Source organism: Mustelus asterias, unplaced genomic scaffold, assembly GCF_964213995.1.
Source record: "Mustelus asterias unplaced genomic scaffold, sMusAst1.hap1.1 HAP1_SCAFFOLD_647, whole genome shotgun sequence".
Lineage (NCBI taxonomy): Eukaryota > Metazoa > Chordata > Chondrichthyes > Carcharhiniformes > Triakidae > Mustelus > Mustelus asterias.
The window spans coordinates 159,574-184,019 of record NW_027590596.1 but is presented as its reverse complement, the minus strand read 5'-3'; the positions used below and the strand labels follow the sequence as shown (position 1 = coordinate 184,019).

The following is a 24,446-nucleotide window of genomic DNA, read 5'->3' as shown; positions in this document are numbered from 1 at the left end:
TACCTTTCTCCCGATGGAGGAAGGTGGAAGAGAGAATGTCCGGGGTGTCCAGCACAGGAAATAGGCCCTTCGGCCCTCCAATGTGCGTGGGGTCCTTGATAATGGTGGCTGACTTGCCAAGGCAGCGGGAACTGTAATCAGAGTGATGCTCTATTCTCAGACAACATCATGTCCTTAATACTGACTGAACGTCATTGTGAAGAGTTGTGTGTATAGGCTGGAAGTGATTGGCAGTACCAGCTGGCATTAGTTGTACACGTTGGCATGGCATTACTCTGCTATTTTAATGGGGGTTTTAAGCTGCGTTAATAATGTGTTAACAGCTCTACTGAAACAGGGAACACAGGAATGTTGCTCTCGAGCATTCATCACTAATCTCACCAAGCCCTTTCCTTTGTTATTTTATGGCAAAAAAATTTCAGCCCCAAAAATCCATAGTATTGTGGCACATCAGTGTACCAACCAACACAAGAACAGCTTCTTCCCTGCTGCTGTCAGACTCTTGAATGGACCTACCTCACATTAAGTTGATCTTTCTCTGCACCCTAGCTATGACTGTAACACTACATTCTGCACTCTCTCCTTTCCTTCTCTATGAACGGTATGCTTTATCTGTATAGTGCGCAAGAAACCATACTTCTCACTGTATGTTAATACATGTGACAATAAATCAAATCAAATCAAAAATCTCCAGTATAATTCATTGCAACGGGGGAAAACCATCGCTCCGTTCTGGTGAAGGAGGGTATAAAGAGATAAAGAACCCTCCCCTGACCTTTGCCAGGGGTGGGGACAATTTGACGGGATCTGGGTGAGGTCGCGTGATGAGCAGCTGATCAAGCATCTGAAAGTGTTGGCAAACCGAGTGCAAGTGCATCAGGGCACAGCAACAGTTAAACTATTCACATCTCCCTCCCCCTCCTCCCACTCCCAATGAGGAGAAACTTACAGACTCAGCCCCTTTACAAATGGGGAACACCACTTGATCATTATTTAAGAAAAAGAATGCAACCTTGAGGGGACTAAACTGCAATTGAAAATACATAGTGATTACGTTGCTGAACTAATATCTGATGACCGCTGTACCTGGGTTCAAATCCCACCAAACAACTGGGGAATTCAAATTCAATTCCAGATTTAATTTAATTAACTGTTTAAATTAAACCAATCTGGGATTTGAAGGAAAAGCCAGGAGCGGTAACGATGGGCATGAATCTGTGTTTTAAAAAAAAAATTGGTTTACTAAATGGATGTCGTTTAGGGAAGGAAATCTGCCATCCCCACCTGGTCTTGCCTATGTGTGACTCCAGAACCACAGCAATGTGGTTGAGTCGTAACTGTCATAGAACCCTACGGTGCAGAAGGAGGCCATTCGGCCCATCAGGTCTGCACTGACCACAATCCCACCTAGGCCCCATCCATATTAACCCACGCATTTGTTCTGAAATGGCCCAGCAATCATTGAGTTAAGTAGAATGGGCAATAAGTACTTTACGGTGTCGCTCACATCCTGTCAATGAATAACAAAGAAAAATCTCACTGTTGCCAGAATTTGACGGCCTTACAAAGGGATGGGTAAAAATTCTGCTCCACGAAAGCTCGCTCAAGGTTAATGTGAAGCCTTACCTCATCACAGCCCACTTTCCAGCTCTAATAACTGAGCCCCAAAATATCCCAGGTTTCCAATCCACGTCTGGCTGTTGTCACCATTCAGTCATTAGTCAGTTTCCTCCTTCCCCTTTGCTTTAAGTTCCTGTCGGTTTTTTTTGAACCAGTTAGTATTATTCATTATTTAATTTCACAGAATACTACAGTGCAGAAGAGGCCATTCAGCCCATCAAGCCTGTACCAAGGGAGGCAATGGCCTAGTGGTATTATCGCTAGACTATTAATTCAGAAACTCAGCTAATGTTCTGGGGATCCGGGTTCGAATCCCGCCACCTCAGATGGTGGAATTTGAATTCAAAAAAAAATCTGGAATTAAGAATCTACTGATGACCATGAAACCATTGTCGATTGTTGGAAAAACCCATCTGGTTCACTAATGTCCTTTCGGGAAGGAAATCTGCCGTCCTTACCTGGTCTGGCCTACATTTGACTCCAGAGCCATAACAATTAACTGCTCTCTGAAATAGCCTAGCAAGCCTCTCGTTCAAGGGCAACTAGGGATGGGCAATATATGCTGGCCCAGCCAGCAATGCCCATATCCCATGACCGAATAATAAAATGGAGCACCCATGCAGACATGGGAAGAACATGCAAACTCCACACACACAGTTTGTTTTGTTAGTGTTGCAAGTAGGCTTACATTAACACTGCAATGAAGTTACTGCGAAAATTCCCTAGTCGCCACACTCCAGCGCCTGTTCGGGTACACCAAGGGAGAATTTAGCACGGCCAATGCACCCTAACCAGCACGTCTTTCAGACTGTGGGAGGAAACCGGCGCATCCAGAGGAAACCCACGCAGACACGGGGAGAACGTAGCAGACTGCGCACAGTCACCCGAGGGCGGAATTGAACCTTGCGCTGTGAGGCAGCAGGGCTAACCACTGTGCCACTGTGCCGTCCTGTTCAGTGACCCCTTCCTGTGACTGACATCCTTCTATCTGAGAGACATGGGAATGCAGCCTCAGAATTTTGGTGAGGTTAGATGAGATTGTCTCCAGTTCTTTTGGCAGCTGAACAAAAGGCAAAATCTGCCACAAGTGCCCGAAGTGGGGTTGTTTCTCGCTGCTGCTGTGAGATGACCTCTGCTGACGTCTTGTTTTCGAAGGGCTGGCACCTTGCGTTTCTGAAACCCCGGCTGGGATTCTGAAATTCCTGCCAAAAGTCGGTGGACATTTTGCCGGGACGCCAGATTTCCCGTCCTCCCCGTGAAGGGTCCCGCAATCCCAGCCTACAGGTTGTTGTGATGCAGAAACCCCTGCCCACAGCTGGTGTTGCCATTTGCTTTGGTTATCGGGTCTCCCAAGTGTCATTGACACTGGGGGCTGTCACGTGCCTTTTGACAACATCCAGAAGCCGGAACGTTGGGGTCTCCTTGTCTCTTGGCTCGAGCTATTTGCTTGTAGAATATCCTTGAGTCCATCTTCCATCGAGTAGCCCTGGCCTTCTCCCAATAGGCTCACTCATGAAGAATGGGGGAAGACTGCTTCAACCTGTAAACAAAGCAACAGAAACAATCCCAATTCTTATGCCTTGTCCAGGTCCATGAGGAGCATTTACTGAGTGACACCGAGCTGGAGCTGGAAGAAGCAATAAGTGAGGAGGAAGGTTACAGATTGGCTTTTGAAGGATCGGAGAGTGAGATGGGGCTGCTTTTAGGAAGGGTTTGGCGGAGAAGGAGAATTGACCAAAGGTTCTGCTTCCAGTGGAGATGAGGAAAAGCAGGGACAAAGAGGGATAGAAAGCAGAGGGTAATATCCAGGAGGTCACAGTGGATCAGCTCCCGCAGCCAATGTGAGGGAAAACCTGGAAAGGAAGGCAAAGTTCTTGTGATCCACGAGTTGGCAGGCAGGGAGTGAAGATTGAGGTCAATCTCTGAACTATGATGTGGAGATGCCGGCGTTGGACTGGGGTGGGCACAGTAAAGTAGACTCACAACACCCAGGTTAAAGTCCAACAGGTTTATCTGGTAACACAAGCTTTTGGAGCGCTGCCCCTTCATCAGGTGAGTCACTTGATGAAGGAGCAGCGCTCTGAAAGCTCGTGCTACCAAATAAACCTGTTGGACTTTAACCTGGGTGTTGTGAGACTTCTGACTGAATCTCTGAGCTAGGGAGGACAGGGCTGGCAGAATTCTGCATTTATTCAAGTCTTTTTTTGCTGGTTTACATCTCTTGCAAGATGCCTTGGGATATTTTTCTACATTCGAACCGGTGTCTAAAAGCAAGTTATGGTTATGGAAGAAAGCAGTCAGAGTGTGTGAGAAATGACACCCTGGGGTGACGAAGATGTGGATTCGAGTTTTGGCATCAGAGACAGGGAGTGGGTAAGGGTGTAAGTGAATCATTTTATAGAACGCAAAAATATCCCAGCAAGATAGAGGACTTTGAGGAGAGGAGGGACATAGATGTGAACACACATTGGGGAGCATGGTGGGCGAGGAAGGTACTGCCCTGAAGGCAGAGGCTGCCCAGCACCCCCTGGACACTGCAGCCAGGAAGAGTTCAGTCACATAGGTCACCTTGATGAACATCCCAGGAGATTTGAAGCTGTGATTATCGAGCTGCTTGTTAATTAACAGCCGGATTTATAATAGCAGCACTTTCTGATCACGAATGGACAGCGCCATTGTTCCAATCTGGGCTTTCATCCATCGGGAAACTCCAGCTAATCCCCCACCTACTCATCCTCCCCCCTCACCGCCCTATCTCCATCCCCTCATTCCCTCTGTGCCCTTCCCACACACTTCCTACCCCAATTACCCCTCATTCTCTTCCCACCCTGTCTCAGTGACTCCCTACCCTCCTTCTCCGAACTCCCACGCTCGCACTCTCTCCCCACCCTCACACACTCCCCCCCCACCCTCACACACTCTCCCCCCCACCCTCACACACTCTCCCCTCACCCTCACACACTCTCCCCCCACCGTCACACACTCTCCCCCCACCGTCACACACTCTCCCCTCACTCTCACACACTCTCCCCCCACTCTCACACACTCTCCCCCCACCCTCACACACTCTCCCCCCACCCTCACACACTCTCCCCTCACTCTCACACACTCTCCCCCCCACCCTCACACACTCTCCCCCTACCCTCACACACTCTCCCCCCACCCTCACACACTCTCCCCTCACTCTCACACACTCTCCCCCCCACCCTCACGCACTCTCCCCCCACTCTCACACACTCTCCCCCCACCGTCACACACTCTCCCCCCACCCTCACACACTCTCCCCTCACTCTCACACACTCTCCCCCCCACCCTCACACACTCTCCCCCCCACCCTCACACACTCTCCCCCCCACCCTCACACACTCTCCCCCCCACCCTCACACACTCTCCCCCCCACCCTCACACACTCTCCCCCCACCCTCTCACACTCTCCCCCCACCCTCACACACTCTCCCCCCCACCCTCACACACTCTCCCCCCCACCCTCACACACTCTCCCCCCCACCCTCACACACTCTCCCCCCCACCCTCACACCCTCTCCCCCCCACCCTCACACACTCGCCCCCCACCCTCGCGCACTCTCCCCCCACCATCACGCACTCTCCCCCCACCCTCACACATTCTCCCCCCACCCTCACACACTCTCCCCTCACCCTCGCACACTCTCCCCTCACCCTCACACACTCTCCCCTCACTCTCGCACACTCTCCTCCCACCCTCGCACACTCTCCCCCCACCATCACGCACTCTCCCCCCACCCTCACACATTCTCCCCCCACCCTCACACACTCTCCCCTCACTCTCACACACTCTCCCCCCCACCCTCACACACTCTCCCCCCCACCCTCACACACTCTCCCCCCCACCCTCACACACTCTCCCCCCCACCCTCACACACTCTCCCCCCCACCCTCACACACTCTCCCCCCACCCTCTCACACTCTCCCCCCACCCTCACACACTCTCCCCCCCACCCTCACACACTCTCCCCCCCACCCTCACACACTCTCCCCCCACCCTCACACACTCTCCCCCCCACCCTCACACCCTCTCCCCCCACCCTCACACACTCGCCCCCCACCCTCGCGCACTCTCCCCCCACCATCACGCACTCTCCCCCCACCCTCACACATTCTCCCCCCACCCTCACACACTCTCCCCTCACCCTCGCACACTCTCCCCTCACCCTCACACACTCTCCCCTCACTCTCGCACACTCTCCTCCCACCCTCGCACACTCTCCCCCCACCATCACGCACTCTCCCCCCACCCTCACACATTCTCCCCCCACCCTCACACACTCTCCCCTCTCCCTCGCACACTCTCCCCTCACACACTCTCCCCCCCACCCTCGCGCACTCTCCCCCCCACCCTCGCGCACTCTCCCCCCCCCACCCTCGCGCACTCTCCCCCCCCACCCGCGCGCACTCTCCCCCCCCACCCGCGCGCACTCTCCCCCCCCACCCGCGCGCACTCTCCCCCCCACCCGCGCGCACTCTCCCCCCCACCCTCGCGCACTCTCCCCCCCACCCTCGCGCACTCTCCCCCCCACCCTCGCGCACTCTCCCCCCCACCCTCGCGCACTCTCCCCCCCACCCTCGCGCACTCTCCCCCCCACCCTCGCGCACTCTCCCCCCCACCCTCGCGCACTCTCCCCCCCACCCTCGCGCACTCTCCCCCCCACCCTCGCGCACTCTCCCCCCCACCCTCGCGCACTCTCCCCCCCACCCTCGCGCACTCTCCCCCCCACCCTCGCGCACTCTCCCCCCCACCCTCGCGCACTCTCCCCCCCACCCTCGCGCACTCTCCCCCCCACCCTCGCGCACTCTCCCCCCACCCTCACACACTCTCCCCCCCACCCTCGCGCACTCTCCCCCCCACCCCCGCGCACTCTCCCCCCCACCCCCGCGCACTCTCCCCCCCACCCCCGCGCACTCTCCCCCCCACCCCCGCGCACTCTCCCCCCCCACCCTCGCACTCTCCCCTCACCCTCACACACTCTCCCCCCCACCCTCACACACTCTCCCCCCCACCCTCACGCACTCTCCCCCCACCCTCACGCACTCTCCCCCCACCCTCACGCACTCTCCCCCCAGCCTCACGCACTCTCCTCCCAGCCTCACGCACTCTCCCCCCCACCCTCGCACACTCTCCCCCCCACCCTCGCATACTCTCCCCTCGCTCTCACTCACTCTCCCCTCACAAATTCTCCTCTCACCCTTGTACACTCTCCCCTCGCCTTAAGGGCAGGCGATGGCCTAGTGGCATTATCGCCACTATTAATCCAGAAGCTCAGTTCATGTTCTGGGGACCCGGGTTCGAATCCCACCACGGCAGTTGGTGGAATTTGAATTCAATAAAAAATATCTGGAATTAAGAATCTAATGATGACCATGAAACCACTGCCAATTGTCAGAAAAACCCATCTGGTTCACTAATATCCTTTAGGGAAGGAAATCTGCCGTCCTTACCCAGTCTGGCCTACATGTGACTCCAGAGCCACAGCAATGTGGTTGACTCTCAACTGCTCTTTGAACAAGGGCAACTCGGGATGGGCAATAAATGCTGGCCAGCCAGCGGCGCCCACATCCCATGAATAAAGAAAACCCTCGTGCACTCTCCCCTCATCTATTCTCTCCTCACCCTCACTCCCCTTGCACAGTCTCCCCTCGCACAGTCTCCCCTCGCACAGTCTCCCCTCGCACTCTGTTCCTCCTCTTTCAGTGCCTCTGTCTTATCTCTGGTGTTGGCAGTGAATCTCTAAGAGTGCCTTGCCCCTCCCCTTTGGGAACTTGCCAGAAAACTCGGGTGACAAGGGCTCGTTTGACAAAGTGATTCACTGCATTGCCAGTGGAGAAGCAATCCCATTCATAGCTTGTACGGGATAGGAAGGAGCCTGTGGAATTTACAAGAGGAAGATTTGAACATGGGCTGCTGTCTTTTCTCTCTGTGACGGTCAGTGTTTTCTCTAAATCTCCCACTTAGGCCTTAAAGACGGGAGAGTTGTCTTGCTGACAGGTACAGAGTGTGTGGGGGAGGGACTGGGGCGGGAACACTTGTTGACTCTGGAACCTGTACGCCTGACAACCAAACTGTAGTCGGTTTTTAAACAGCTGGATCCGAGGTAAGATCCAAAATGGATTTTCTCCGAGTTAAGTTTTTGCGAACTGGTCAACCTGCTTAGGTTTCGTCCAGGGAATTGGCTTTCAGTCTGTGTGAAACTTGGTTCTGATATGTGCCAATCTCAGTGCAGTTCACAGTTTGTACAGCCTGTACTACTGGTGCCCTGAAGTCAACAGCAATCCCGAGTGCTGTTTGGACATTGTCAAAGAACAACCTCTCTGTTTAATCTACTGAGGAACTCTGGAGTGTTTCAATTGTGGATAAAGCTGGAGTTTCCCGGGAAAGATTGGAGACTGAAAATGTCCATTTACATTTTGTACATGCGTTCCCCCAGTGAACGAACACTTCACACTGTGATGCTGACTGGTAAGATAATGAAATGATTGGGCACCAAGCCCGCTGGTTACTCATTGCCTGCCAGTGGAGACAGCCCCAGGAAAACTCAGCCGGGAGATTCTGCTTCCGACTCCTCCCAGTTGGGGGCAGAACCCCCTTGCTGGCTGTGAAGCTTCTGTAGTTGAATTCCACCTCCCCACCTCCCGTCATCCATTGAAGGTTGCAATGGGCCACCTGTCTGGGGAATCACTGAGAAGCTTCCATCGATCCAGCAGCAGGTCAGGGGGCGAGACAGACACCCAATATATCGGTGTGGAAACAATTTGTCTGTTTTGACGGAGCAGAGTTTGTTTTTTGGCAAGGCTTTGAGCAGATAATTCTCTGAGGGATTCCTGTAAGATGGGGCACACGTCCCTGTACAGACTTGTTATCATAATCACCTGAACTGGCTCATTAAAGAATCCAGACACTACTCTGAGATAAATTACAGAAGAGTGATTAACTGCAGGGTTAAAAATATTAATTGAGATAACAGGCAAGAGAGAAAGAGTTACAAATTCCACCGACAGATTTAACAGTTTAACTGAGTGTAAAAGATAGATTGAGAGGGTTAGATTGAAGTGAAATTCCTGTTACAGTCACTCAGGAACAGAGGGAGAGGAGGAGGCCATTCAACCCCTCGAGCTCTTTCTACCATTTGGCAAGATCACGCCTGATCAGTATTCTAACTTTATTGACTCACTTCTAATTTGAACTGTCATTTTGGCTAGGTGCATCGAGAATGCGCTGTCGGAACAAGTGATGAGATCACACTTTGTAACGAAGCTCTTAATTATCGTTTAATTTTGCATTTGAGATGCAGAATTCTCTCATTACCATCCTCCCGGGAGCCTTCTACCAGTCATCTATACACGACTGTGATATTACGACAGTCTTACAGACATCAATCAGCCCATTTGCCTTCTTCTGCTGTCATTAGTCCTCATTTAGTCTGATTACACTGCAGAATGCAGATTAGGAATGCAATCAAGGGGTTCAAATCTTCATAAGCTGCTTGAGTTTGGTTCCTCTGCTTGTCATTTGAACCCATTCATTAAACTTTAGTCAGCGAATAGCCTTATTACTCACTTGTAAACCACAACTAATCTGTATATCAGTGAGAGAGAAGTAAGTAGCAATTGGGGAGTGTGGTATTGCACTGACGGGGGGTTTAGTTTGGGTTTGCTGTGATATTGTACTGCCGTCTCTTGGAGAATCTCTCTTTGGGACTCTTCAGCACTGAGAAAACTTATAAAATTCTAACAGGGTCAGACAGGGTAAATTCAGAAAGAATGTTCCCAATGATGGGGGAGTCCAGAACTAGAGGTCATAGTTTGAGGATCAGGGATAAACCTTTTAGAACTGAGGTGAGGAGAAATTTCTTCACCCAGAGGGTGGTGAATCTGTGGAATTCACAGAAAGTAGTTGAGGCCAAAACATTGTGTGATTTCAAGAAGAAATTAGAATCATGAAATCATCGTATCATAGAATCCCATAGAATCCCTACAGTGCAGATGGTGTGGACTGGGATGGGCACAGTAAGAAGTCTCACAACACCAGGTTAAAGTCCAACAGGTTTATTTGGTAGCACGAGCTTTTGGAGTGCTGTCCCTTCACCTGACTCACCTGATGAAGGAGCGACACTCCGAAAGCTCGTGCTACCAAGTAAACCTGTTGGACTTTGACCTGGTGTTGTGAGACTTCTTACTGCGCCTACAGTGCAGAAGGAGGCCATTCAGCCCATCAAGCCTGCACCGACTCTCCGTCAGAGCATCCCACTACCCTCTATCCCTGTAACCCCACATATCTACCCTGCTAATTCCCCTAATCTACACATCTTGGGACACAATTTAGCATGGCCAATCCACCTAACCTGCACATCTTTGGAGTGTGGAAGGAAACAGGGACATCCAGAGGAAACCCACACAAACACAGGGAGAACGTGCAAACTCTGCACAGACAGTGACCCAAGGCTGGAATTGAGCCCGGGTCCCTGGCGCTCTGAGGCAGCAGTGCTAACCACTGTGCCACAGTGCTGCCCACGATTAGATATAGCTCTTGGGGCTAAAGGGATCAAGGGATATGGGGGGTGGGGGGGGAGGGGGCATCAGGATATTGAATTTGATGATCAGCCATGATCATATAGAATGGTGGAGCAGGCTGGAAGGGCTGAATGGCCTCCTCCTGCTTCTAGTTTCTATGTTTCTATGTAACGCATGGAGCTGGCTTTACGCCCCTCAGTGGAGTGGGTGAGTGCTGCGGAACGGAAACTGATGGTCCACTCTGTACGTCCAATTCAGTGTTGGACGGGCGGTTCAAAGCTGGTTGGTAGTAAGGAGACCAACTGGAGTTGCAAAGGAACCTTGTCCCCTGACCAGAACCCATTCCCCTTTCTCATTCCTGACCGTGCAGTTATTACCAGGGCCAGATACACATACCCGTTTTAGCTGCTATATTTATAATGTAGCTTGTGTGGCTTTGAGCTAACATAAAAATTAATATAGTTTAGCAGCTGCATTCACAGTGGAGTATGAATCACACGTTGGTGTGAGTCTATAAGCTGTGGGTTCTGAGAATTGGCGCACTCTAGGCTGGGATAACGCTGCAGTTGTGGCTGGAATTGTAAAGGTTTTTAGAAATGTGATTAAACACCGTACGGACACTGCCATCTTCCCCAGTGGAATCTGCTGCTTCGTTCAGCCATGGCCCCAACACCAAGGCCTTCCCTCACACCCTTGTCCCACCTCCTTACAGTTGGCGTAAAAGATTGGTAAACATTTCTTGCTTCTGATGCTTGATTGGTGCAATGGGAAATGGAAACTTGCAGCTGATTGGACGGTTAACAAGTTTAGCAGCTGGTTAATTAATGATTTCAAAATGGCCGCTGGGCTCTGAGTTCAGCACCTGTGCACGTTGCCAATGATCAGAAAAGAGTGTAATGATGTCACATCAGTAACGTGACATCTTTATGATGGATCTTTCATCAGCGCAACCGATTGGGAAACAAAATCCAGCCCTTTGGATATCGAGAATGGGATTTTCCAGTCTCGCTCGCCCCTAAACTAGAAAATCCTGCCCGAGGTCACTGGACCTTTCCGTGGTCCGTCCCTCGCCCGCTCCGATTCCCGTGGCGGGCGGGACGGTAACATTCCAGCCAGAATGTCAAAACTCGGGGCGATTTTGAGCTCGCACTCTGCGTCTGCGGGAATGACGGGGCATGCTCAAAATCCGAAGAGCGCAATTCGCGTCGGCGAAGTTTCCGATCTTCCCGGCCCCTCGACGGTGGAATAGCGGGAAACCCGCCGCGGGACCAGGGGGCAAGAGGATGGTCCGGCCCATTCTGCTGGCCAGCCTGTAAGAGAAGGGACATGGCATTAGTGCATTCAGGGGAGAGGGGGGGAACATTGATTACTGACTTGCTCACTGCTAGGGCGGCACGGTGGCACAGTGGTTAGCACTGCTGCCTCACAGCGCCAGGGACCCAGGTTCAATTCCGGCCTCCGGTCACTGCCTATGTGGAGTTTGCACATTCTCCCCGTGTCTGTGTAGGTTTCCTCCCACGCTCCAATGGTGTGCGGGTTAGGTTGATTGGCCATGCTAAATTGTCCCTGGGGGATTAGTGGCATTATGGGGATAGGGCCTGGGTGGGATTGTGGTTGGTGCAGGCTCAATGGGCTGAATGGCCTCCTTCTGCACTGTAGGGATTCTATGATTTGAGGAATAACAGCAGGTGTGTTGAGGATCCTCATGTTTCTCTGCTGTCCCCAGTTCACCAGCAGCGCAGACACACTCTTCCCCCTCCCCGGCCAGCTCGAGAGCTCGCTCCTCAAAATGCGAGCAAATTCTCAAGTCAGGCACAACTCTAGCCAGCTGTGCCCACTGGTGCCTGTTGTGGTTGAGTTTGTCCAGCAACCACACAGAGAGGGAGAGTGTAGGTGGGAGTGTTGACATTTAAGATGGTGATGAGGTGTGGCAGCAAGGGGCTTGGGTGCAAGCTGGAGTGTGAGGAGCTACTGAGGGAACATGGTGATTATGTGTGTCGGGGGAGGGGGGTGCGGGGTCCTGGTGTTGGCAAAGGCCAAGGTGGGAGTGAGAGAAAGGGTTAGGGGTGCGAGGGGTGTGCAAGGCTTCCAGTGGGAGACGGAGGATGATTGAGGCTGGGGGTGGTTCACTTACCCTGGCTGAGCGGAGAAGATGATTCATCTATCTCCAACACTGCTGCCCTATCCTCTTCTGGAGAGCGCTTACACTGGCCAGGGCTGCCACTGCACCCCAGGGTGGCGGATGGTGACCCTGCTTGTCTCCTGAAGGTTGGGGGGGGGGGCGCGGGGAGGGTTGTTGGGGGGTGGTTAGAGTGTGTCCCGCCTCTGCTCCACTCCATCCAGCCTCCTGGTGAGAGCCCCCTCTGAAACACACAGTGCCACCGCCCTGCCTGCCACCCCCTGCAGTCGTTGTGAAACAGGTGCTGGGGAGCCAATTCTGTGGAGCCCCCCCCCCCCCAGTGCTTGCTAGATCTGAGGGTTGTTGTGGGGCGGGCGAATCAGGGGGACCGCGCGATATACGTGGATATAGAAACTATTACTGATGAGGCATAAAATTCGACCCGAAAACACGGCAGCTCCGTCAGTGGGAATCGGTCTGATTTCCCCACCGGAACCAACACTCTGTCATTCTTTGGTAAGATTTTGCCCTCAGTGTCTTTGTTCCCCTTGTGCTGGGCTCTGCTTTTAACTCTCTCCTGACACATGTCTTTGATTGGAAGCAAGACGCTAAAAACGGGGAACAGAGGCCAACGTTCCTGCGTTAACGGGAATGATTGGATTTTCTGATTCCGTGTTAGATACGATGGTTCCTGCTTCAGAGCAGGAAGAGAGCTGGCACTGAGGGCGGGCTGTGATTGGTTTATTTATTAGTGTCACAAGCAGGCTTACATTAACACTGCAATGAAGTTACTGTGAAAATCCCCTAGTCACCACACTCCGGCGCCTGTTCGGGGTACACGGAGGGAGAATTTAGCACGGCCAATCCACCTAACCAGCACGTCTTTCGGACTGTGGGAGGAAACCGGAGCACCCGGAGGAAACCCACGCAGACACTGGGAGAACGTGCAGACTCCACACAGACAGTGACCCCAAGCTGGGAACTGAACCTGGGACCCTGGCGCTGTGAGGCAGCAGTGCTAACCACTGTGCCACCGTGCTGCCCACATGAATAGTAGGGATGGGCACTGAATGCTGGCCAGCCAGCGACGCCCATGTCCCACGAATGATTTTTTAAAAATGGTTCTTATTCCTACAGAGCTCAAAGTGGTGATTAAAGTATTAAAATGTTTCAGAAATCCTATGTTGGTCAATTTAAATTTGTTAAATAGTTATATAATTCAGATGGGAATGGACGTGGGGAATTATTAACCCATTGAAAAGAGCTACCGGAACTATAGCAGAAGGTTTGAGCCAGTGCACTGTGCTGCACAGACTGGGATCTGTGGAACCCTGGACATCCAGAGAGATTTTTTAGCCTGTACCCAAGAGAGGGAGAGGTGAGAGAGGGAGAGGTAGACAAGGTGGGTAAGAGGATGGCAGGATACAGAGTTTGCCCACTTTGCATAAATCAATGTTAGTTACTCGTACCCAGCTGTAGGAGATGTTTGGATGCGGAACTGTCAATCAAAATAGAAAGCTGCCTCATTCACCAAGTCTGCAAAGCAGAGATGTGATAGGCTGGTACACGTGATCCTCTGTCTAATGAGACAGAATACACAACTCGCAGCAGGTAGAATGTTCACAAAGTCTTTTGTGAAACATTTTCAGATGCACCAGGTATTGTTAGAGATTGAATCAGCCTCGAATGCGGATTATAAACCAGCTGCCATTGATTTAAGTTTGGGGTAAAAAGCAACTCGTGATTTTTACAGCAACTTTGTGGGGCTGAAGTTTTACAGAGCACCCAGGTCCGCTGCGCGTGGGGCAGGTGAGAGGGCCTTAAATTCCTCCTGAGCACCCGGTAAAATTTCAGACAGGGCGGGGGCGGCTGGGGAGATGGGGGGGAAGGCCCCCTCCCTGGATTTGATGTGGTCACAGCTCCCCCACTGCCAGTGCCTTCAAAACTGGCCACTGGCGGAGTGTAAAGTTCATCTCTTGATTTCTATGAGTTTTGTGGTGATTGACAGGATCGTGGAGTTGGCATTTTGCTGGGTGTAGGCGAAGTGCTGGAAATTTTCAATTCCCATTTGAGGGGGAGACGATAGCCTAGTGGTGTTATCACCAAACCATTAATCCAGAAACTCAACTAGTGTTCTGGGGACCCGGGTTCGAATCCCGCCACAGCAGATGGTGGAAATTGAATTCAATAAAAATACCTGGAATTAAGAATCTACTGATGACCATGAAACCATTGTCGATTGTCGGAAAAACCCATCTGGTTCACTCATGTCCTTTAGGGAAGGAAATCTGCCGTCCTTACCCGGTCTGGCCTACATGTGACTCCAGAGTCATAGCAATGTGGTTGACTCTAAACTGCCCTTGGGCAACTAGGGATGGGCAATAAATACTGGCCAGCCAGCAACGCCCATGTCCCAGGAATGAATAATAAAAAAAAAATCAGCTGATGTTGGGAGGCCCAGAAGGCATCAATTTAAGATTTTTGGCACAACAGGGTAAATGTGAGGGAGAATGTTTTTATACAGTGGGTGGTTATGGGTGGGAACTTGTTGCCATGAGGCTGCTGGAAGTGGAGAAGATCAATGTTTCCCAACAGAGATTGAGGGAAGTTAAACTTGCAGGACTATAGGGATAGAGTGGAAGATTCGATTGGCAGAACGGTGGCACAGTGGTTAGCACTGCTGCCTCGCAGCGCCAGGGACCTGGGTTTGATTCTGGCCTTGGGTGACTGTCTGTGTGGAGTTTGCATGTTCTCCCCGTGCCTGCTTGGGTTTCCTCCGGGTGCTCCTGTTTCCTCCCACAGTCCAAGGATGTGCAGATTTGGTGGATTGTCCATGCTAAATTGCTCCTTACTGTCCTGAGATACATAGGTTAGGGGGGATTAGCGAGGTAAATACGTGGCATTATGTGGTAAGCCTGGGTAGGTTTCAGTACAGATTTTTTTTTTTAACTTTTCCAATTCAATCAAATCAAATCCAATTCAGAGTCTCAACAAGTTGAGACATTTCAGATCCAGGCTGACAAGACAGGGCGGGAGACCAAAACCACCCTGTCCTGGGCCTGATCTACATGAGTCAAGCTGATTGGAGAAGGGGGAGGATCCTCCTCCAAGACTTGAGCTCATTTGCATCTTAGCCAAAAGGCCGAGATGCCGCTTTTAAAAATTACAGACTTGATGGGCTGAATGGCCTCCGACTGTGATGCTATGATTCTACAGAGAGCTAGCATTGAGTTGATGGGCTGCATGGCCTCCTTCTATGTCATTATGACTCTTTTAGTCCCATCTGCAAGGTCAACATTTAGTATTTCTGAGACCCATGAGTCTGTAACAATTTAATATTTGAATGAATTGTCCAAGTTGTGGGCAGCAGGTGATGAGAATGTTATTTTTATGGGGAGAGGGTGTTGCGACGTGGGATGCGCTGTCTGAATATGCGGTAGAAGCAGATTCAATAGTAACTTGGAAAAGGAAATCGAATCAGTATTTGAGAAAGGGAAAAATCATAGGGCAATGTGGAAAGAGCGGGGGAATGGGACTAATTAGTTAGATCTTTTGAAGAGCTATCACAGGGTAGGTGGGCTGAGTGGCCACCATGTGTGCTGTAAGATTCTACATCCTCTGAACCCCCTCTACCGCATCCCATCAATGTGCCTGAAACCCCCTTCCTCAGTCGTGCTTCTCAATGTGCTCCTGTAAGGTTTCTGTTATTTCACAGTTTATTCTCTGTGTCTTGCGCCCATTGATTGGGTTGGCCTGGCCCCAAGCTCATTTTGTGTCCGTACACCCCTTACAGCCAACAAGGAGAGGAGACTTCCACCTCATCAACCCCGAAAAACGAACAAAGGTGAGTAAAACTCATCCAGAAAATGTTTGAACCAGAATGCCTTGACCTAGAAGTGTAAATGGAGAGAGGATTCGGTCCCCAGTCCAGTGACAAGGGTGTACCTGTCACTCTCTTTGATCTTTCACAGGGTAGTTTCAGAAAGAATGTTCCCGATGGTGGGGGAATCCAGAACTAGGGGTCATAGTTTGAGGATAAGAGGTAAACCTTTTAGAACTGAGGTGAGGAGAAATTTCTTCATCAGAGAGTGGTGAATGTGTGGAATTCACCACCACAGAAAATAGTTGAAGTCTGATTGCAAGAAGAAATTAGATATAGCTCTTGGGGCTAAAGGGACCAAGGGATATGGGGGGAAGGTGGGATCAGGATATTGAATTTGATGATCAGCCATGATCAAAATGAATGGCGCAGCAGGCTCGAAGGGCCGAATGGCCTCCTCCTGCTTCTAGTTTCTATGTTTATAATTCTATGCCATCAATGTGGTCGTTGTCTGGACAGACCGCTGCGGAGGGCGGGACACAAAGAGGTGCATAGGGGTTAAAAGATGGCAAAGCTCGCTGGCCCTTGAAAGAAGATTGGAATGTTAAAACAACAACTTGCATTTATGTAGTGCCTTTAATATAGTAAGAATGTCCCAAGGTCCTTCACAGGAGCATTATCAAACAAACTTTGACACCAAGCCACATGGAGAAACGTTGGGACAGGTGAACCAAATCCTGGTCAAGGGAGTAGGTTTTCAGGGAGGCTGTTAAAGGGGAAGAGAGAGGTGCAGAGAGGGACTTCCAAAACCTTGACCCTATACAGCTGAGGACACCAGTGGTAGAGTGATTAAAATCAGGGATTGTGCAAGAGTCTGAAATTGGAGGAGTACAGATATCTGGGAGGGTAGCACGGCTGAGGAAGATTATTGAATTGAATTGATTTATTATTGTCACATGTATTGGTTTACAATGAAAAGTATTGTTTCTTGCACGCTGTACAGACAAAGTATACCGTTCATAGAGTACATAGGGGAGATGGAAAGGAGAGGGTGCAGAATATAATATTACAGTCACAGCTAGGGTGTAGAGAAAGATCAACTTAATGTATGGTAGGACCATTCAAAAGTCTGAGGGCAGCAGGGAAGAAACTGTTCTTGGTTTGGTACGTGTTGGTTGGTACGTGTCCTCAGACTTTTGTATCTTTTTCCCGACAGAAGAAGGTGAAAAAGAGAATGCCTGGAGTGCGTGGGGTCCTTAATTATTCTGACTGCTTTTCCGAGGCAGCGGGAAGTGTAGACAGAGTCAATGGATGGGAGGTTGGTTTGCGTGATGGTCTGGGTTACATTCACAATTCTTTGTAGCTTCTTGCGGTCTTGGTCAGAGCAGGAGCCATACCAAGCTGGGATACAACCAGAAAGAATGCTTTCTATGGTTACAGAGATAGGGTGAGGCCATGGAGAGATGTGAACCACAGGATAAGAATTTTATAATTGAGATATTGTTGGGCTGAGATCAGTGAGCACTGAGGTGATGAATTAACATGATTTGCTGTGAGTTAGACCCCAGAAGCAGAGTTTTGGATGAACCTCCGTGTACGGCACGGTGGCACAGTGGTTAGCACTGCTGCCTCACAGCGCCAGGGACCCGGGTTCGATTCCCGGCTTGGGTCACTGTCTGTGCAGAGTCTGCACATTCTCCCCCCGTGTCTGTGTGGGTTTCCTCCGGGTGCTCCGGTTTCCTCCCACACTCCAAAGATATGCGGGTAAGGTGGATTGGCCATGCTAAATTGCCCCTTAGTATCAGGGGGACTAGCTAGGGTAAGTGCATGGGGTTATGAGGATAGGGCCTGGATGGGATTGTGGTCGGTGCAGATTCGATGGGCCAAGTGGCCTCCTTCTGCACTGTAGGGATTCTATGTACAGTGTCTATGAACTCCACAGGTGTTTGCAGGAGAGTATTGGAATAATTGCAGAGTGTGATCAGTGAGGGGGCAGTGCCCTCAGCCATTCCCCCAATACATCGCTGTGTGAGCAACCCCCCCTGTAGGTAATCACAGAAAGTAATCAAATTGCTTAAAGGACAGTTATTAACCTGATGCATGAGCGTTCGCTCAGGAATGTTAGGCAGCTCTTGAACTGAAAAATGGCACAGTCCCATCAATGTCCCTGCGATGTGGGACTGCTCGGGGTGGGGGGTGGGGGGTGGGGGCGGTGGTCACTGCATCATGTGTTAGGAATGATCTCACTGAACTGCTAAACGGCATTGACTGTCCAAAAAAAAACAAACAGGAAGAAAGATAAGCGAGTGTGAGTGTAATGCTGAGCTAACATAGACTTTATTCATGGACAAGAGTGAAGCAGTACGAGTGCTTCGCTGGGTTCAAATGTCTCTGGGTAAAATGTTCCAAATATGAAGGGGAGCTGGAAAGAAATTATCACCCAAAGCGTGTGAGCTAGAAAAGGAAGCATCAGAGATGTGCGGGTTAGGTGGATTGGCCGTGCTAAATTGACCCTAGTGTCAGGGGGATTAGCAGGGTAAAGATGTGGGGTTACGGGAATAGGGCCTGGGTGGGATTGTGGTCAGGGCAGGCTCGATGGGCCGAATGGCCTCCATCTGCACTGTAGGGACTCAATGATTCTATCATTGATTCAGTTGTAATTCAGGAGAAAGAAATAATTGAAAAATAAGGAGGGGAAGTGGGATTGAGATTGCTGCAAGTTCTATTGGGGAAGAAATGCAACATTGATAATTATCAGAGAGTCAGAAAGCGGTATAGCACGGAAACAGGCCCTTCGGCCCAACCAGTCCATCAGCTGTATAGTAAATGAATTGTAGAATGATCGTTGGGTCAATTCTCAGCAGCAATCGAGTTCCTCCATCGGGTAGAATGTTTGCCGATGAATATTAGCCGAACATTATTTTGAATCCCCTTATTACTGTCTTCAGTCGATGGAATATTTCCAAAAATCTCCATAGCACCATCAGTGCCATTGACGGATCTGCCAGCCACCCCACTGGTGCCTACTGATTGGTACATTGGTACTCAGTTTCTGATTAAGTTCCTTGTTTAGCCATGATAATCTGCAGGCTTATGTGTCTGTGTGTATACATGTGAGTGTCTTATTAATGAACTTTATTTATCCTTGTTGCCATTCAGTGCAAAGCACGTCGGCACAGAATTAAAACAGGAACAACAGCAACAAGACACAGACAATACACACACACACCACACACTGTCTCTGACAAAGCTTCGAAAAGTCATTACATTTTCAGCATTGGCAGCTAAACCAGGCAAAGCATTCCAAACATCCACAGTCCACTGTGAAAATAAATTGTGACGATCAGGATGTGAATCAGATTTCTGTAGTTTTTACGCAAAATGCTGAAATTGCGAGAGAACTCGCAATTAGACCTCGGGTGGGATTTTCCGGCCGCGCTCGTCCCAAGACCGGAAAATCCCGCCCGAGGGCAATGGACCTTCGCGTGGTCCGTGTCCCACCCGCTGCAATTCCCGTGGCAGCCGGGATGGGAAAATTCCCAGGAGGAGGGGACCGAGTGTAGGGTAACAAAGTTTGCGGATGACACAAAGATGAGTGGGAAAGCGAATTGCGTGGAGGACACAGAGAGTCTGCAGAGAGATTTGGATAGGCTAAGTGAGTGGGCAAGGATCTGGCAGATGGAGTATAACATCGGTAAGTGTGAGGTTATCCATTTTGGAAGGAATAATAGTAAAATGGACTATTATTTAAACAGTGAAACATTACAACATGCTACTGTGCAGAGGGACCTGGGGGTCCTTGTGCATGAATCACAAAAACTCAGTTTGCAGGTGCAGCAGGTGATCAAGAAGGCAAAAGGAATGTTAGCCTTTATCACGAAGGGGATGGAGTATAAAAGCAGGGAGGTCATGCTGCAACTGTACAGGGTACCGGTGAGGCCGCACCTAGAGTACTGTGTACAATTTTGGTCCCCTTATTTAAGAAAGGATATATTAGGTTTGGAGGGGGTGCAGAGAAGGTTCACCAGGTTGATTCCGGAGATGAGGGGGTTAGCTTATGAGGAGAGATTGAGTAGACTGGGCCTGTACTCATTGGGGTTTAGAAGGTTGAGGGGAGATCTTATAGAGACATACAAGATAATGAAGGGGCTAGACAGGGTAGAAGCAGCGAGGTTATTTCCACTTACAATGGAAACAAGAACTAGGGGGCATAGCCTCAAAATACGGGGGAGTCAATTTAGAACAGAGTTGAGGAGGAACTTCTTCTCCCAGAGGGTAGTGAATCTTTGGAATTCTCTGCCCAATGAAGCAGTAGAGGCTACCTCGTTAAATGTGTTTAAGTCACAGATAGATAGATTTTTAACCATTAAGGGAATTAAGGGTTATGGGGAGCGGGCGGGTAAGTGGAACTGAACCCACTATCAGATCAGCCATGATCTTATTGAATGGCGGGGCAGGCTTGAGGGGCTAGATGGCCGACTCCTGCTCCTATTTCTTATGTCCTTATGTTCCATCCCATGATTCAATTTGTAAACTTCAACTGACTCACAAATCGGCCTTCTCATCTCGAAAAGTTGTAATCCCAGAATTCTTAACCGTTCCTCATAAGGCTGCTTTCCATTTTCCTGGGAGCACGTCTTCTCACTCTCTCCATAAGCTGTGTATCTCTCTGAAAGTGTGGATCCCAAACTGTGGGTGCAGTCTCCAGATGTGGGGGTACCGCACTGGTGCTGCCACACCACTGCCATACAACCATCCCCCCCATGCAGCCACACCCCCCATGCAGCCACACCCCCCGTGCAGCCACACACCCCCGTGCAGCCACCACCCCCCCGTGCAGCCACACACCCCCGTGCAGCCACACCTCCCCGTGCAGCCACCCCCCCCATGCAGCCACCACCCCCCGTGCAGCCACCCCCCCGTGCTGCCACACCCCCCCCCCATGCAGCCACCCCCCCCATGCAGCCACCACCCCCCATGCAGCCACCACCCCCCATGCAGCCACCACCCCCCGTGCAGCCACCCCCCCATGCAGCCACCCCCCCCATGCAGCCGCCCCCCCCCCCCCGTGCAGCCACCACCCCCCGTGCAGCCACCCCCCCCATGCAGCCACACCCCCCCCATGCAGGCACCCCCCCATGCAGCTACACCCCCCTGTGCAGCCACACCCCCCCATGCAGCTACACCCCCCTGTGCAGCCACACCCCCCCCATGCAGCCACACACTGCCCATGCAACCAGCACCCCCCCTATGTGGCCATCCCCCCATGCAGCCACCCTTCCGCAATCATGCTGCACAGTCCCGTATTGGACACCACACCCACACAGTCAGACACTGGAGAGTCAGACTGGGGAGAATCAAACCGTGTACATCCAGGCCCCACAGAGTCACACGGAATCACACACTTACCCCATACATGGACAGGAAGAATAGGAACATGCATAGAGGCAGCACTGTGTGGATACACTCCACACTCACTCACTGAGGTTGGCTCTCCAAGGATCCTTCTTCTCGCAGTGTCAATTCAATCAGCAGAAAAAGGCATTCCCTCCCATCCCAAAAAAACAGAAAAAACAAATACATTCCCCAGCTCTCAGAGCAAGCAGGCCGTCTGTTAATAATTAAATGTTCGGGGAATTGGGTGGGGCAGTGCTTTAGTAACATCTTTTTCATCTCGGTCACTTGGGTTTGGATGCGGTTCTGACTCTCCCCACCCTCTGCAAAGGCCTTCCATGGAACAGCTCCAATTCCTGGTGGGCAGGACTTTGGGATGTTTATTCACAGATAAGCAAGTCGCCTTATTCTCCATCAGGTTAAATGTTGGGTATTGGGTTATATGAGAGTGTAAAAGATGAGGATTGGGGGTGGGGAGCAGTGCACATTCTCCCCGGGCTGCCTCTGCTTTTTGCTGACACTTACTCCGAGATGTGAGAGTGATTGAAGCAGTAGGGAGAGAGCGAGAGAGAGAGAAGCCACAAGTTGAGATGGAGAATGGTGCCAGGATGAAGCTGTGAGGACATCTCGCTGCCATCTGTCCTGTCCATCTGTGCAGCTTGTCTCTCCCTCCAGCTTATAAGCCGTGCTGCTGCGTGGGAAGGCGGGCTTCATGTTTCTGTGTCTCAAATGAACAGGGATATGTGGAGAGAGTGTTTGTTCTGCAAATGGAAACTATTGTGTGTGCGATGAATGCCCATTCCGGTTTTGCCAGTGCGGCTGACTGCCTTTGGCAGCCTGTGCTTGTGTCCTATGTTGACGATCTCTCCTTCACGTGTTCAACACTATCAGCAGAGCTCAAACCAGATGGCTCAATGCATCCAGAGACACCATGGCGTGATGGATGGGAGTTTGTCTTTGCACCCATCACAGGTATGTTGATGCAATTGTGAAAACCACTGAGGAAACATCTTGTGCTTTTTCAGCTTGGAATCCAGCAATTGTTTATTTATAGCAATCTGATAATGATCCTCTGTCACGGCCGCACTGTGCACAGGTTACACTGTGGACACACTCTCCTTACAGCACAGTAACTATCCACCTCGCCCTGGATATGATCACTGTGGTATCCAACATAGGGCGGCACGGTAGCACAATAGCGCGGCACGGTAGCACAGTGGTTAGCACTGCTGCTTCACAGCTCTAGGGTCGCAGGTTCGATTCCCGGCTCGGGTCACTGTCTGTGTGGAGTTTGCACATTCTCCTCGTGTCTGCGTGGGTTTCCTCCGGGTGCTCCGGTTTCCTCCCACAGTCCAAAGATGTGCGGGTTAGGTTGATTGGCCAGGTTAAAAATTGCCCCTTAGAGTCCTGGGATGCGTAGATTAGAGGGATAAGTGGGTAAATATGTGGGGGTGGGGCCTGGGTGGGATTGTGGTCGGTGCAGACTTGATGGGCCGAATGGCCTCCTTCTGCACTGTAGGGTTTCTATGATTTCTATGATTTTAACTTGCCCCCACTGCCTCATTCGAAATGAAATATTTAAATATTCCATGATTTCTACAGGTCTGTTCAGTTGAATATAGAAACCAGATCTGGTGAACACTCAATGTCAGTGAGAGTTCCCCACACTGACTTGTTGCTCTGACATTGCCCATCCCTGCGTACTAATCCATTCAATAATAAAGGGAACATAAGAACATAAGAAATAGGAGCAGGAGTAGGCCATCTAGCCCCTCGAGCCTGCCCCGCCATTCAATAAGATCATGGCTGATCTGAAGTGGATCAGTTCCACTTACCCGCCTGATTCCCATAACCCCTAATTCCCTTACCGATCAGGAATCCATCTATCCATGATTTAAACATATTCAACAAGGTAGCCTCCACCACTTCAGTGGGCAGAGAATTCCAGAGATTCACCACCCTCTGAGAGAAGAAGTTCCTCCTCAACTCTGTCCTAAACTGACCCCCCCTTTATTTTGAGGCTGTGCCTTCTAGTTCTAGCTTCCTTTCTAAGTGGAAAGAATCTCTCCACCTCTACCCTATCCAGCCCCTTCATTATCTTATAGGTCTCTATAAGATCCCCCCTCAGCCTTCTAAATTCCAACGAATACAAACCCAATCTGCTCAGTCTCTCCTCATAGTCAACACCCCTCATCTCTGGTATCAACCTGGTGAACCTTCTCTGCACTCCCTCCAAGGCCAATATATCCTTCCGCAAATAAGTGGACCAATACTGCACACAATATTCCAGCTGCGGCCTCACCAATGCCCTGTGAAACCTCATGTGAATGGTAGGGGGTGGGTGAGATTTGGAGCAATTGGGTAGAGACATGTTGCAATCTGACTGATGGCATCCAACTGGCACATGGGAAGAGAACATCTCTCTGAATACCATTCTGCTGCGGGGGGGGGGAGGGGAGAACATAGGAACTAGAAGAAGGCCCTTCAACACCTTGAACCTGTTAAATCATTCAGCCCTGACTGACCTACATCCTAACCCCATCCACCCACCTTGGTTCATCAAACCTTAACATCCTTACCGAACATAATTCTATCCATCTAAATTTTGAAATTTTCAACAGTTTTTGGGAGTGAGAATTCCAGATATCCCTTTGTGTGAAGCCATGCTTCCCACCATCATCCTGGAGCAGGCTGACTCAGTTTTAAGGTAGTGTCCTCTTGTTCTGGAGTCTACCACACAGGAGAAAGGGTAAATAGAGAGATATCAACAGCATTAATAATGTATACATTCCTACCGGAACACCCCTTAATATTGCTCTGAAGAGAGACATGTTGCCAAAGCTTTTCATCTTGTACTCCTTCGGACAAACACAAGGATACAAAATTTCAAACTATCACGACAATTTCTACTGCAGGAAGAAAGAGTACTGATAGGTTGACAGGTCACCT

General features: G+C 50.6%; 1 protein-coding gene across 1 annotated transcript in view; it reads left to right on the top strand.

The window, feature by feature from the left end:
- Nucleotides 1–7,498: 7,498 nt before the first annotated feature.
- srcin1a (SRC kinase signaling inhibitor 1a) overlaps nt 7,499–24,446 on the top strand; it is a gene marked incomplete at its 3' end in the record, with an annotated part of 173,313 nt that continues 156,365 nt past the window's right edge. Inside the window, exons 1-2 of the mRNA XM_078205274.1 lie at nt 7,499–7,579; nt 16,077–16,127. The remainder of the gene's footprint in view (nt 7,580–16,076; nt 16,128–24,446) is intronic.